At 37.5% G+C, this 12,329-nt stretch overlaps 1 protein-coding gene across 3 annotated transcripts in view; it reads left to right on the top strand.

The window, feature by feature from the left end:
• The window catches only part of LOC117962739 (transmembrane protein 266-like), a 48,460-nt gene that overhangs the window by 14,490 nt on the left and 21,641 nt on the right, over positions 1-12,329 (top strand). The window lies entirely within an intron of this gene.

Raw genomic sequence — 12,329 nt, 5'->3', positions numbered from 1 at the left:
ACATGCAAAAGACAGACCACTTAATCCGTTGTGACAGGAAACATTGCAGCCTTCGCTTTCTTAAGCGGTTGTGTTATGGTACTTAATTATTGTTGACATGATATTAAATTATAGAAATTCTGATTTAATTGTCTACTATTAGCGAGAAGGTATTGTTGGGAAGATGAGTTGACAATGAGGAGATTGCCATTTAAAGGTGTAATGGCATGCTGCTGATTTGAAATGCTGTAGCATTTGCTTGTTTTTATTTTGCCTGGGTCTTCTGACTACAGGCTCCTTGCATGACCTAGAATTTTAGGATTGGGGCATACTTTAAAAAAAAAAAAAAACTGTGAACATAATTTAGATCTTTCATTTAACATCATGTAATCAAAGAAACTACAAAATGATATCGCAAAAGTCTACCGGAAGCTGTAATTGTAGTACAGTAGTACGTTAGATTTCAAAATGTCACATTTTTCCATTTTTGTCAGTTTTTTTTACTAAGTATATGGAAAACGACAAAGCGGTATGTAATTCAGTATGTTAACGTAACATTATTCAGCAGGTTTCATTCAACCTTTATGAAGCAAAATGAGTTCATTCTACAGGGTGATGCAAAACGTTTGGCCTTAGCTGTGGTTTGAGTGTTCTATGAGTACCTGTACTAGCCAACTAGAAATTATCAAACCTGGTTACTTTAATTTAGATAGGAAATGATTAACACGCATGTTATTAAAAACATACGTGTGAAAAGTAACAGCTTTGCATTTGTGGCTTGGCACCATGCTCAAATATTTTAGGAACATTTCAAAGTCGATCAAGTCAAGTCATGGGAAATTAGCACAAAGATGTAAAAGTAACGAGATGGGTTCTTGCTTTCATTTCAGTGTCAGTTCTGAAGAATCAAAGGAACAGAAACTAATATTTTCTGAACGGGGGTTGGTTTGCGACACTTAATCTATGACTTGGTTAATATGCTTATAGCCTCTAAATTTAGAAAACAAAGTGCATTCTCAGAGTTTGAGAGCAGTGTGATGGATTGTTTTACGTATCCATTCCCCAACATCATTACAGCTACATATTAATACAGCATCATGAGCAATGTGCAAAAGCAATAGTCTGAGACTGGTTTGTGTAATCATTTGTCAAGCTATCTCCTTACCTTGATTGCTTTCCATTAATCCCCTTTTGTAGATGAAAAAAATAATTCTAATAATAAAAAAACACATTGTTTAATGGAAAGATCTCTTGGTTGAAATAAAGAATAATATTGTTGTCTGTAAAAGGGTGCATTTAATCTTGACAAATTCTCTTCTATAATGTAATGTGACTTTTGTCGTCTTCTGCTTCTCCTGAAGGCTAATAAAGCCGCAATCACGTGGCTACGGTTCGCGTATGCACCCACTGTATTGGTCCCATTGAAACCTGATCACTACCTCCCATGTTAAGGATGTCATGGCTACTCATGAATGGTAGACAGACAGACAGTTGTTACATCTCCATTGGTTCCCGTATAAGTCAGACTCAAGTATTACATTTTTCAGTAGTTTTTCACATCATGGTCATGTTCTTAATGATAAATCTCTAAGAGATACTTCATCTGATTGTGGTGCCATGAACTGGGCATTGAGAAAATCCATGTGCTTTAGATTCACCTGCCAGGCTTTTGAACAAAGGCAAGGGAAGACCCACCTAAGCCACAACTGCAATTAGCGGTATAAAATAATGATTTTCCAACTACAATTCGTATTGTACATTTTTGACAGGGTGTATACTCTTTAATGAAATTGCTTCTAAAAAAGCAGGGATAGGCAGTGCTATAAACTAGCCAAAAATACACAGAGGAGCTAGACAACAATATACCAAAAGAAAATTCTTTCTACAGCAATATTTTTGTATGACCTAAAGACAGATCTGGATCTTTCTTTCTTTCTTTCTTTCTTTCTTTCTTTCTTTCTTTCTTTCTTTCTTTTTCTCAAAGCAAACATAATAAACCTTAACACAGTGCAGCAGAACCCAGTTTGATTAATAGGGTAAAAAAATAAAATAATAAAAAATCATTCGCTAACTTGCAATGTTAAAAATGCCTGTTAGGGAAGAGGGTTGTGTTTGTTCAAGCTTTGAGTCTTGAGATCCCCTGAATGCCTGAAGCTTAGCTAAGGGCTCTAGACTGCTGTGGTTCACAGAAGCACAGCTCTCTCCTTTCTCCTTCAGAATCACATGAGCAATGCTCAGCCTTTCTGAGCAATGAACCAATTTGACCCCTCCAGTACAGACTATATGTACAACCAATTGCACAGACCCATGGAGTAATGAGCACAACCAAAGAGTACCTTACTATGACTTCTGTCCGAAAGACGGATCCACTGGTGCGTGCGCGTGTGTGTGTCTGTTTTGTAGTTGTTTGAACTGCTTTATAAATGACTTTATTTCCTGTTGACATTTCTTGTATGTTTCAAAGTTCTCATGATGATTACTTATAAACAACCTTGTGTAATTTTTATACTGTGACCAAACCTTGTTTTCATATTTTCACTGCCTGATTACTCTGCACGATAGGATTCTTCATTCTGCTTTCTCAAACAGTTTAATTACAGTATATGAATTACTAGAGAGCAGGAAAGGTAAACACAAACACTACTTTATTAATATATATTTTTTAAATTAAAGTATTTTTTTAAATATTGTAAAGCATGGAATAATTCTGGCATTTTTCCCAGAGGTGTTAATGTACAGCATGCTGGTTTTGTCTGCCCCCAATTTGCTTCTGTTGTGTCTTCACAAGATAAAGATGAACCCGCGCTCTTTCTTAATCAGAGCAGTGCTGAATGGGAAATTGCTTTGAATGTAAATGTTATACATTTAAACAAAGACCTGTTTCCAATAGCCTGTGGTGTTTCAGTAGGTGTTTCAAGCAACATGCTTTTGATATCGCACCCCTGAAAGAGTATGCAGTTCCATACATTGATATACACACCCCATTACCAAATACTGATCTGCAGCAGCATTTTTTTGCAACTTCTTCTCTATATAGGAACTCCTGTTTATATCCAGGCAAACCATAAAACAACTGCACAGAATTCATACGGGTGCTCCCAAGTGCATTATAATTCTGACAAGTAGGGGTGTGCAGAAACTCATACTCTTACTCAGAATTGCCTTTAAGAAGTATTTTATCAGCAGGTCTTCAATAAATTGAAGAGTAAGTAGCAGGGATCTGAAAAATTTAGCGTTACACGTCCCCACGTGTTGCTACAATTGTTTAAATAACGTACCTGTAATTTTTCTTTTCATTGTTAACATCCTGACAACCTTTTACACTAACTTTTAAAGTCTGTTTCAAAGCTGTTTTCAAAATGTCCAATCTAGTGCACTGATAGTGTAAGGATTATTGCCCACATTGTCAAACAGTTAACACAGCAATAACTATCCATGATGTGGAACTGAACAAAAAAGCCAGAGCAATTCTTCTTGTTGTGTTTTACATATAAATGAACGACAAGTGCTCTGGCTTTTGTGTTCCGTACCACACCATGGATCGTTAGTGCTGTGTTACCTTGGAAACAGACTTAACTATGAAAAGAAGAATGACAAGTACGCTATTTAAACAGTTGTAGCAACATGCGAGGTCGCGTTACGCTGTATGTTTTGGAACCCAGCTGCTTACTGTTTTAATGTGTTTATTTCAAAACAAGAACAGCTGTTCTTCTCTCATGTTTACAATTGACAATCCATGGCAATTAATTTCCGCACTGAGAGTTTTCAAAGTTTTGGAAGAATATTTTCCACTCATCCGGGGTGCTGACATTTTTCCTGCCGCGCTGGCGTACCAAGGTCGTAAACTTCATTCAGACTGCAGGTGGCTTGCATTTCAATGTAGACCTCGGCTACAACCTTTCTTATGTGACCCAGCAAAACAAATGGGAAGTTCAACCTGAAAAGTAATTATCTAAACAACATTCCTAGTTAGCATGCATGTACTGTGCCTTGCTAGGGTGTATCATGCGTGGCCTGTTGCTCATAATATTTTTCCCAGGCTGGGCAGTGCCTCGGGCAGAGCTTGGAATTAAATTTAATAGAGCGAGGGAATCATTCCTGCGGTATTGCGCTGGGGAGGAACTCTCTTTCTTTGTTACCCAGCCAGGTATCTCATTTGGCAAGGCAAGCAGCGTGACAAGAAACTTGGCGTTCCTGACTGATACCAGAAGTTTAAGCCCTTTCGGTGCTTGCTGTTTTTCCCACATTTAAGGGCGTTAAGGAAATCTAGTAGACACATAACTTTCAAGCAACACAGTTTTGAACTGATTAAAACCAGCCTTCAAGGTGTTACTGGAATCTTACTTGCAGATTATATCAATACACTTATATCAGTCATGCTACAGTATGAAAAGTATACGGGGGAAAAAAAGAAAGAATAAAATGCAAATTAGAAATGTCCAATCTACCTCCGTTTCAGTGCTTGCTAGCTCTATGTGGATGAATGTAGTATGCTACAGTAGGTGCCACACAGGTCAAGTTTAAATCGTGCATTCCCACCACCACAAAGCAGTGACCCATCCCCTTATTCTTCAATCAGGTAAGTGCTCAGTTTCCCTGGGCTTGCACTGTAATGGTGACATTATCCTCTCTGAGTGGATTATTCACACTGAGCCGCTTACACTGGTCCCCACAGACGTTTATTCATGGCAAGTGTTGACTTGTCTTGCCTGCCCCCACAACAGTAATTTTAGACCTGCATCCAAGTCAGACCATGGGATTACCTTAACTCTGCTTCCCAATTTCTCATTGCTTGCAGTGCCCAAGCACAGCTAGGGTCACATTGCTTGCAACAGCTGGAATGTATTAATGAGATCTAGAATTATAACATAGGTCACTACGAAGGCCGTGTGCTTCCTTTCCAGGCCCATCCATAGCGTAGCGTCCTGTCATCCTGGATCTTTGGAACTGGAACATGAACCGAATGTCAAAGTGCTACCTAATGACCCACCTCTACCCTGAACTCAGACAAGAGCATTCAAGCTGTCTTTGTACCCCAGTCGATGCATAGTGAAGATGGCTCTGTATGTCTTTTGAGACAACCCTAATCTGTTTCCCTGCAGCAGCAGAGGCACGCTGAATCTTAAAGCACTTTGCAGAATTCTGCATTCTCTGGAGGCCAGCGCTGTTGATGGCAATGTGGGCTTATTTAATTAAAAGTGCAGAAGAAGTTGTCTGGAAGCAACCTGGGAATCGGCGGGTATCTTGTTATCTGCTGGGTCACACAACCTATTTACTTTGAGAATCACTTAAGGGAGCCGGTGGGTGAGAAGCTGTGCTTTAATTCCACTAATGATTCCTTCCTTGTTTTAGTTTAATATTTCCCGATTTGATTGGGGATTGCTGGATTTACACTGTAGGAATCAAATCAGAAGATTATCTTTTTTTAATAATAAAATAACCACCCTCTTCTTTCTTTCTAACAAAGGGAGGCTACCGAGTTTACTGGGTTCTACTAAAGACACCAAGGGGCTATCGTGATGATTATGTGCAAGCAACACTACAAATGACAGAAACTGTTATTTTTGTCATTATTACTGTTGAGATTTATTATTTCTATGCCACAGATCATTCTGGGTGATCCTTTGTTAGTTATTTCCAGGCAGCAGCTGCAGCAGGCTCTGGAATATGATGACCTGCAAGTCCAACACTGTTCACCAAGCCCCTTTACATACTTGATTTATGATGGGGAGTTGCAATGTTGACCCTACAGCATTGGGGTTTACATTTAGCAATGCAATGAATAATGTTTATTTTACTACAGTAGTCATTTTATTCTATCACATTTAAAGTCAAGAATCCAAATAAAAGATTCCCAACAGGCTGCCCAGTTTGAATATGCGACTATAATTTCTATGCAGTGAATTAGGAATAAAATTGCTGCAGCAGTTCACAGCTCCACCAGGCTCTTGCGCTCACAGATGTTTAACTCAATCCAATGTTTTGTTTTCCCCTGTTCAGGTATGCGGTTTAAGTAATTCTGAAATTCTGTACAAAATATGATTTTCGATATGAGTTCCCAGAATTTGAACGAACCCTCTATTACTTGTGAGCAACCCACAGAAGAGCAGCTAGTACCAAATGTGCTGAATCGCATGCTGGCTTTTTGATATTCATGGTCACAAATAACATGCAGCAAAGAATATGATAAAAAATGATCATTATTAAGAATGTACATAAAATGCCCCATATAGACAGAGATGTGCTCCTTGACTGAAGGTAGGGCAGTGAGATTCGTTGTTATTTAAAATTCTAGATTGCTTTTCAGGCTATAGAGCAGAGTGCCATGGAAAAGGTAAAGACCAGGTTGTCAAGCTCTCTGCAGAGGCAGGCAGATTTATCTCAATCTGTCTGAATTAAAAGGCATGGTTTTTAGGAATGGGTGAAGAACAATCATTTTTAAAGTACCTTTTTTACGATTCAGTCAATGCACAGCGACGCACAATGAGATGATAAATAGCAGAGTCATTTAAAAAAAAGAAAAACGATAAACCAAGCTAATAGATTTGTCAGACAAGACTTAAAAGAGTGAACTGCTTGGAAAATGTATTCTTACTGTTACTGCCTTGTTCGTAATGCATAACCAGCTTGTGGGCTGGTTTAAAACTGTGTAATGATATTAACGTCTGATATTGATCTTTTAAGACACTTTCCTTAGCAATTTACCGCTCAGAGAGGAAGAATGCCTCTTTTTCTTACCACCAAATAATGTTTTTATTGACCTCGTGAACATTACCTGCAGACACAGAACAGCCTCCAAAGGTTCACTTTGAAATCAGCAAGAGCATTCATTTGTACAGTCTCCCGTCCCCATACTGAGGTTCGCACTAGCTGTAGATTAATGACTTAATGACACCTTTCGAGTCCTGAGGACGCCAGGGGACTGCAAGGCGTTGTTGTTTCCCTGGCATCTTCCTGAGTTTATTACAGCAGAGGGCAAATCCCAGCCAGATTTATCATCCTGCATTCAAGGTTAGGCTGGTTGACTTTGCATTACCAGAGACATGTTCCCTGGTTAATGTTTGTCTCAGATTGTTTTAATGACTAAGTATGCCGCTCTCTATCTACGTTCATCATTTACTTGTCCTCTCTAGCATCTCCCTCTGGAAGTGGAATGTACTAATAGTTTTAAAACATCTAGGCCTTCCTGCCCTTTGTTATCTCCCATGACTTTTTGTCATTTACCTGGGTGATAAAACTGTTAGATAAGGGGCAGGATTATGTAAGAAATCTAAAACAGATAAATAATATTATTGATGTCAAATATATTTGTATTGGTATAGCTCAGAAAATTTTTTATACAGAGCAATTGTCTTTTTTTTGTTAAAGTAATGTTTTGTGTATATATATATATGTATATATATATATATATATATATATATATATATATATATATATAATACTCAAATGAATTAATACTGGGATGCGATTGGATTCGATTCATTCATGTCTTTTTCAAACAAATCTAGCTCCTCCACTTATCAAACTTGCTCATCAAAACAAAATATCTTGTGTGCAGATTGGATAAACAGTGACGTGGATGTGCATTGAAATAAGTTTGAGTGAACTAGAATGGCTTTTTAATGTATTTTTTTTTCAGTTACTGCTAGCATTTATTTTACCAGATGAATAACAATTCTGTGATTAATGATGTAGGGACAGATACAACAAGGGAGCTTTCAAATGTAAAATTAATTACCGTACACATCACACCACCAGCGACATAGCACATATATTTTGTGCTTGCTCAGTAGTCCCCTTTCCCTGCCTGATTAACTGAAGCCCTGCCTCAAACCACTCCCCATACTTTTTTAGTTCGGTTCTGTTTGTTTTTTTTTTCTTCTTAGGTGACTGGGTGGTCCTTCAAAGACGCATTCAATGAGATTTGTGTTGTACTAAAAAGAAAATGTGTAATTTAGGGCAGCAGTGTGGAGTAGTGGTTAGGGCTCTGGACTCTTGACCGGAGGGTCGTGGGTTCAATCCCCGGTGGGGGACACTGCTGCTGTACCCTTGAGCAAAGTACTTTACCTACATTGCTCCAGTAAAAACCCAACTGTATAAACGGGTAATTGTATGTAAAAATAATGTGATATCTTGTAACAATTGTAAGTCGCCCTGGTTAAGGGTGTCAGCTAAGAAATAAATTTAGTAAAGACTCATCATTGCCACATTGATCTAGCATTTGTTTCTTTTAAAAAAATCGCTCTACGGACAACCTGCAGCTCAGAACAACCCCGATTCTAAAGAAGTTACGAAAGGGGAGTCCGATCTTCAAGGGTTACCAGATGTGGCTCTTTATACAGGACCTCACTTAATGGGAAGTCTAGAGTATTGCCATTATAAGTTTCTGGGTCTGTGTAAGATATTAATGAGGTTAATATCCAGGTTCCACTCCAGTGATACTTATGCATAAAGTCTTGGCTGCGTTTGCCTAGGTTGGTGCCCCCCACGGTCGCATCATTTATTTTTAATTAAGCTCAAAATTGTACAGTAAGCAGAGTTTGTAGTTAATGAAACCATAGGTCATGGGCGCATTCAAGATCGGCACCAAGACTTTTGAATTGCCTGGCTCCATTTCAGAGGAGCAAATATTCCCATGTTTAATTCAAAGGGCCTGTATTTCATAGATGCTAAAGTGAACCTTGATAAAGGTTTATCCCTTGATAGTCATCTGCATTTGTGCCTGAATATAAACTGACAACATAACTAAAAACAAGGGCTGTGAAATTCATTTTTTAAAGGGTTACGCACAGATTGATTTTTTTAAATCAACAATAATGGCCCTGCCAAAGCTCTGATAGCTAATATATTTAACTTTCTTGAAAATCAAATACTTTGTGATTTAAATGTATAATGAAGACATTCATCAGAACCTCCAATCAATTATTTAAATAGCTGGCCCTGCAAGGGATACAGTATCGAATGATTTGACTTATTCTTCATATACAGTATACAGTTCTATTAGTACTGCAGCCTTTATTTGCTACTGTGCTGCTAAGAAATACAGCAAGTGTGTTTTGCTGCACAAATCATTCATTAATACATAGGTCAGGGCACTGAATTTATATATTAGGTTATACAAATGAACAACACAATTATTTATACTGTACTTCTCTAGTAAGATAAATGAATGAATCTATTGGTTAAATCACTTTTCACTACTATGGATATTTGGAGACCCAAATAGAGGTTAGATGGATGACCAGTGTTTTTTTTAATACGTTGTAATTTTCCATAGCAGGCAGAAATACCTGATACCCGTAGACTGCAGTTGATTTTGACGTCTCTTTCTTCCCCTTGACTTCACGGAGTGTATTGATTTAATTCTGGAAGTGAATCTAGCTCCTCTGTTCAACGGTACAGTTCTCCTTCTATCGCAGTTTTCCTGGGGAAAGCGGTTTTGTTTTGCTGGTTGGTGCTGTTTCTGTTTTTTGATTGGTTATGCTAATGATGGTTCCATCTTGAGAACTGCCCACCTGAATGTTCTCAAAGTTCTCAAGGTTGTTTTGAGCGAAGTTACTGAGCATGCTGTCCATGCTTTTCACACCACAGGGGACAGGCATTCAGGGGCATTCATTTTTATAATTGCAGGGGATATGTCTGCAGTAAGCACAATAAAACCCTTCTGATCCATCTACATGCTGTATTGCAGTGCAAGCTTGGGTAGAGTGGATGTCTGCTTTAAATATAGGCTGAAATCAGACCAATATTAATCCTTGATTGTACGCACAATAAAAAAAAAACAAATGGTTAAAATGATTTATCTTCACATCATTCATTTTTATTTTATTTTATTCAGATAAAACCTCAGCATCTCTGCCAGGCTGTATCGATAGAACTACACTCACCAGTTTTATTAAGTAAGAATTCTACCCATTCTAATGTTTTTTGTTTTATATAATGTGCTACAGTTAGCTTCCGCGATATAGTTTTAACTTACAGTATCTATAAAGTTTAGGAGACCCACTATATAATAGACCCACACATATGAAACATCAATGGACTGCATGCTTTAATAATAATAATAATAATAATAATAATAATAATAATAATAATAATAATAATAATAATAATACCAGTAACTTATCTGATGCCAATAAAGGGGACCCTTTGTTTTAAAATTAGTCTCTGCAAAAGGAGTACAGCATCAGAAGCACCTCTATTTCTCTTGTTATAAATACTTAAATGTTACAGCTGGAGGCTGGGGGGGTTCCTTGAAATTAGTTTTCTCAGTTCAAAGTAATCCATCCAGACAATTTCAGTAACCAATACTGGCATTCCTGTAGGTCTCATTAAATTAACACATTTCCACACAGCACAAAATACTTTATGAAGCCTCGCTGTGTGTTTAAGGGCTTTGTGCAGAATGTGAGTAAGCAAAGCTGTCTGACTCTATCCACTTGGTAGCTTATTACATTGAGGTCCTGGGTTTTCTCACATGGCAGTTTTTCCTCTTTTTTTATTGTTGACATAGCTTTTTAATCTCTGTAATCACCTTATTTTAATTTTATTTAAAACCGAGGTCCTGTTGCAAGTGACTCAGTAGCAGCAGCAGTTATTGATGCATAGTTCAACCCCTAGTCTCTGTACGTCACTTTGGATAAAAGCATCTGCTAAATGACTAAATAATAATAATAATAATAATAATACTAATAATACTAATAACAATAATAATAATAATAATAGCACAAAATCAGGGATTCAACCCTTAAGTGGCTCTTAAGTAGTGTGCTGTAATAACACAGATATAGTTACAATGCAACTACATGTTTAATTCATTGCAGTATAAAAATGTCAGGGAATTGCTCATGTTTTTTATTACACTGTAATTCCACAGGTGTACTGTGTTTGCAGTGTAATTATCACGTTACCATGCGTGCAAATACATTGTAATCACAGTGCAAGTTGAGACACTGTAAAGTGTTACTGTCCACATTTTCCTCAGTCACAGCATGTTTAAATCAAAACTGCAGGTCCAAAAAGTGTTTTGTAGAATCCCATAGTTTATGCACATCATTTTTATTTATATTTTTTGCAAGGAAGTGGACAGCTCGTGTTTAGGCTTTTACTTCAACTTCCTATACTTAGAAATGAATGCAAGACTGAACGCCATCTGGATGATACAGAATTGCTTATCTTCCCTAGCCAAACGGTTGATTGCTAACAGCATGATTATGCTTTTATTTGATTATTCTGACAATGTTTACACGCCACTCCAGATCATCCCTGCCAAGTGGATGAGAGGGCTGTCTGCACAAGGGCATCTGAATTAGCTCTGGGTGTTTTCACTAGAACTTGATGCAATCTTTGCAGATCTTAAATGGGTTCCCTCTAACTGACTACTAGCATTTCTTTCAAGTGTTTGGTTGCTGCGATTGCCTTTGTTCTCTCAGATTATGACCTGTGTTTGTATTAAGATTATTATTTGTTTCATATCATGTGACGCATTATGGCTTCAGTGCTTTTATTAGCTGGCCCTTAAGTTTTATATAGTCAATTTCTCCCGCAAGTCTTCTCTGTTATGATTTAAGATAATATTTGACCTCCATACTGTAGCTGTTTTCATGCAGTCACACACACACATACATATATATATATATATATATATATATATATATATATATATATATATATATATATATATATAATATGTGTGTGTAATATTTGCATTTTTTCACCAGAGAAGACTTTACTTTTACAATAACAAAGGCAAGTGCTCCACTGAATACAGACTCTACACCACCGCACAGAAATCTAGACTATGTACATGCACACACAGCAAAATACACAATGCTCTTGCACAGATACTATCACCAATCAAAACAATCATTTTCGTGTCTTCCACTTTTTAAAAGGTTTTTTTTTTTTTTTTATAGATAAGTCTGAAAAACTAACCAGGAACCAGATTGTTTTTTTTTAATTTAGTCATGGAAATAAGACTCCCATTGCATAGCAGATTGGTCTATTGTGTTTTTTTCCTGGGATTAAAATGGCCCACCACAGTAGCATGGCTTTTGCTTAATCACTCTGAAAGATGTTTTCAAAAATAGACCTTGAACGTATACTCCTTGTGTTGTAGTCAGCTAGTCAGCTTGATTCCCTGCAGTGCCATATGGTTTGGCTCAGGAAAGCGCACTGAGTCAGAGTGCAGGGTGGCCAGAAACACTCCGACTGGGCGTCAGTAATCTACTCTCAGTTCCGGTACTTTCAGTAGACCCCTCATGAGGTAAAGAGAAAGAGCAGAGGGTCAAGAAATCAACTTGGAAAAAGCAATCCAAGCCAAAACAACAATAGAGAATGATGAAAACCCA

The sequence above is a fragment of the Acipenser ruthenus genome, chromosome 24 (assembly GCF_902713425.1).
Source record: "Acipenser ruthenus chromosome 24, fAciRut3.2 maternal haplotype, whole genome shotgun sequence".
Classification (NCBI taxonomy): domain Eukaryota; kingdom Metazoa; phylum Chordata; class Actinopteri; order Acipenseriformes; family Acipenseridae; genus Acipenser; species Acipenser ruthenus.
This window is presented reverse-complemented; position numbering and strand designations above follow the sequence as displayed.